Genomic DNA, 4,882 nt, shown 5'->3' with positions numbered 1-4,882 from the left:
GCACAGGTCATAGATACCAACCGTGTCATGCTAGCATACAGGCACAGGTCATAGATACCAACCGTGTCATTATACAGGCACAGGTCATAGATACCAACCGTGTCATGCTAGCATACAGGCACAGGTCATAGATACCAACCGTGGTCATTATTACAGGCACAGGTCATAGATACCAACCATGTCATGCTAGCATACAAGCACAGGTCATAGATACCAAACCGTGTCATGCTAGCATACAGGCACAGGTCATAGATACCAACCGTGTCATTATACAGGCACAGGTCATAGGATACCAACCATGTCATGCTAGCATACAGGCACAGGTCATAGATACCAACCATGTCATGCTAGCATACAGGCACAGTCATAGATACCAACCGTGTCATGCTAGCATACATGCACAGGTCATAGATACCAACACCGTGTCATTATACAGGCACAGGTCATAGATACCAACCGTGTCATGCTAGCATACAGGCACAGGTCATAGATACCAACCGTGTCATTATACAGGCACAGGTCATAGATACCAACCATATCATGCTAGCATACAGGCACAGGTCATATCTTCATTGAGAACATGCTATATGCAACTATATGCGTATGCCTGTATGACTCCTGTATGACGCATCACCGTATCCGCTAGACCGGAGGCATGACAGGACATTAGCAAGAAAACCCATAAAAAGCTAACACCTCTCACACCTATCACACCTCTCACACCGATCCCACCTATCACACCTATCACACCTCTCACACCGATCCCACCTATCACACCTCTCACACCTATCACACCTCTCACACCTATCACACCTATCACACCTCTCACACCTATCACACCTCTCACACCTCTCACACCTATCACACCTCTCACACCTATCATACCTATCACACCTCTCACACCTATCACACCTCTCACACCTATCACACCTATCACACCTCTCACACCTATCACACCTATCACACCTCTCACACCTCTCACACCTATCACACCTATCACACCTCTCACACCTATCACACCTCTCACACCTCTCACACCTATCACACCTCTCACACCTCTCACACCTATCACACCTATCACACCTATCACACATCTCACACCTATCACACCTATCACACCTATCACACCTCTCACACCTATCACACCTCTCACACCTCTCACACCTATCACACCTATCACACCTATCTCTCACACCTATCTCTCACACCTCTCACACCTATCACACCTATCACACCTATCTCTCACACCTATCTCTCACACCTATCACACCTATCACACCTCTATGACCTGTGCCTGTATGCTAGCATGACATGGTTGGTATCTATGACCTGTGCCTGTATGCTAGCATGACATGGTTGGTATCTATGACCTGTGCCTGTATAATGACACGGTTGGTATCTATGACCTGTGCCTGTATGCTAGCATGACACGGTTGGTATCTATGACCTGTGCCTGTATGCTAGCATGACATGGTTGGTATCTATGACCTGTGCCTGTATAATGACACGGTTGGTATCTATGACCTGTGCCTGTATGCTAGCATGACACGGTTGGTATCTATGACCTGTGCCTGTATAATGACACGGTTGGTATCTATGACCTGTGCCTGTATGCTAGCATGACACGGTTGGTATCTATGACCTGTGCCTGTATGCTAGCATGATATGGTTGGTATCTATGACCTGTGCCTGTATAATGACACGGTTGGTATCTATGACCTGTGCCTGTATGCTAGCATGACACGTTGGTATCTATGACCTGTGCCTGTATAATGACACGGTTGGTATCTATGACCTGTGCCTGTATGCTAGCATGACACGGTTGGTATCTATGACCTGTGCCTGTATGCTAGCATGACATGGTTGGTATCTATGACCTGTGCCTGTATGCTATCATGACATGGTTGGTATCTATGACCTGTGCCTGTATGCTAGCATGACATGGTTGGTATCTATGACCTGTGCCTGTATAGCATGACACGGTTGGTATCTATGACACCTCTCACACTTATCACACCTATCACACCTCTCACACCTATCACACCTATCACACCTCTCACACCTCTCACACCTATCACACCTCTCACACCTCTCACACCTATCACACCTATCACACCTCTCACACCTATCACACCTCTCACACCTATCACACCTATCACACCTATCACACCTCTCACACCTCTCACACCTATCACACCTATCACACCTATCACACTTCTCACACCTATCACACCTATCACACCTATCACACCTCTCACACATATCACACCTCTCACACCTCTCACACCTATCACACCTATCACACCTATCTCTCACACCTATCACACTTATCACACCTCTCACACCTATCATGCCTCTCACACCTATCACTCCTCTCACACCTATCACACCTCTCACACCTATCACACCTATCACACCTCTCACACCTATCACACCTCTCACACCTATCACACCTATCACACCTCTCACACCTATCACACCTATCACACCTATCACACCTATCACACCTCTCACACCTATCACACCTCTCACACCTATCACACCTCTCACACCGATCCCACCTATCACACCTATCACACCTATCACACCTCTCACACCTATCACACCTATCACACCTCTCACACCTATTATACCTCTCACACCTATCACACCTCTCACACATATCACACCTATCACACCTCTCACACCTATCACACCTATCACACCTCTCACACCTATCACACCTATCACACCTATCACACCTCTCACACCTCTCACACCTATCACACCTATCACACCTATCACACTTCTCACACCTATCACACCTATCACACCTATCACACCTCTCACACATATCACACCTCTCACACCTCTCACACCTATCACACCTATCACACCTATCTCTCACACCTATCACACTTATCACACCTCTCACACCTATCATGCCTCTCACACCTATCACTCCTCTCACACCTATCACACCTCTCACACCTATCACACCTATCACACCTCTCACACCTATCACACCTCTCACACCTATCACACCTATCACACCTCTCACACCTATCACACCTATCACACCTATCACACCTCTCACACCTATCACACCTCTCACACCTCTCACACCTCTCACACCTATCACACCTCTCACACCGATCCCACCTATCACACCTATCACACCTCTCACACCTATCACACCTCTCACACCTCTCATACCTCTCACACCTATCACATCTCTCACACATATCACACCTATCACACCTCTCACACCTATCACACCTATCACACCTCTCACACCTATCACACCTATCACACCTCTCACACCTATCACACCTATCACACTGATAAGTGCTCATGCAAGCCTCGGTCAGATTGATAACCCAATAACTCATTGGTCCGTTCATCTCAACATCAAGCAGCGTCCTGCGATGTCTGTGATATCCAGAACTCAATGCGTCCACAAACTGCAGGGGTTAAACCCGACCGACCCGACCTGACACACGCACCGCTCCATCCCCCCCAGTCATCGACCTTAGGTCCAGTGATTGGAGTTGCGGAGTCTATTATTTTATTTGCACTGGGAAGGATTCATTTGACCAGTAGGACACTCGTTAATCAGATGATATCCATTTCCCTTATCTGTCACACGTATTATCACTGTAACATTACTTAATAAGCCCATTATATAGAATCTATAATATATATATATAGATATAGAAATAGGTAGATAGATATATATTTCTTTCTCTAGGTCTCTGTGTGGATAAAGGCACACTACTAGAGTTTTACATCATAAATCAGGAACATCACGGGGCCGTGTTGCTGCCGACTGGTTAAAGGCACACTACTAGAGTTTTACATCATAAATCATGAACATCACAAAGCCGTGCTCCCTCATGCTTAAACAATGGGTAAAGTTACAATGCAAAACATTTCAATGCTTACCCGTCTGGTCAGAAGAATGGATACAAAGGTGGGTTCCAAAAAGGTTTTATTTTTAAAAGTACAAGATTACATTAAAGGCACAGTTCATGGTTACAAGTACAAAGGTTTCTTCTTACAATATATCAGAATGCAGCTCCACCAAAAATCTCCAAATCTGTGCTCCTAGGCTGGAGCAGTCACTTTTATATCGATCCGGCATCACATTGCTATTGGTCTGAAAACAGTGACCTCACGGCGATGTCACTTCACTAGCCAACCAACGTACACTACACACCGATGAATTCTCCTCCCCCTGTATTCGTCACAGTAACCTGAGCAACCGACTACCTTGTGCTGGAAAATCCCTATTCGTTACTTGCAGAGGCCCAAGGTCGTCTTCACATTCCCCAGTGGCCAAACAGTATTGACATGGAAGCAATTCACACTTTCTGCACGAGCATATAGTACATGGTCCTTTTTAGCATGATTAGCCTAACACATACATATACAGATATATACAGGTACAATAGGTTACAGGTACAATACAGTACTCAGTGTACTATAGTACATTAGTTTACATTACAGTAAACATTACAGTTTACATTACACTAGTACATTATAGTCTGCTCTCCTCTCCTCCTTCCTCTTCTGCGGCCTCTCCTGCTGCCTCTCATGCTGCCTCTCAAGGTCACATTCTTTATGGTTAACTCCCTACTGCATGTTCATGTGGAGGGAGGGAGACAGATACATCTGTACAGACCAAGCAAATCATTATTATTTTTTTTTTTATTGGTCTTTTTCCCCCTCCATTTTTCCTCCGATTTTCTCCCCATCCCAATGTTAGTCGTATGCCAATTCCCAGTCCCTTCCTGGTCGCTGCGCTTTACCCCCTACAGTCAGATCATATGGGAGAGTGGAGGCTACCACGTGCTTCCTCCGACACACGTCCAGCCAATCACCGCTTCTTTTCACCTGGCAG

The sequence above is a fragment of the Notolepis coatsorum genome (assembly GCF_963971535.1).
Source record: "Notolepis coatsorum genome assembly, chromosome: 1".
Lineage (NCBI taxonomy): Eukaryota > Metazoa > Chordata > Actinopteri > Aulopiformes > Paralepididae > Notolepis > Notolepis coatsorum.
The sequence above is the reverse complement of the archived record's forward strand: the minus strand, read 5'-3'. Positions refer to the sequence as shown.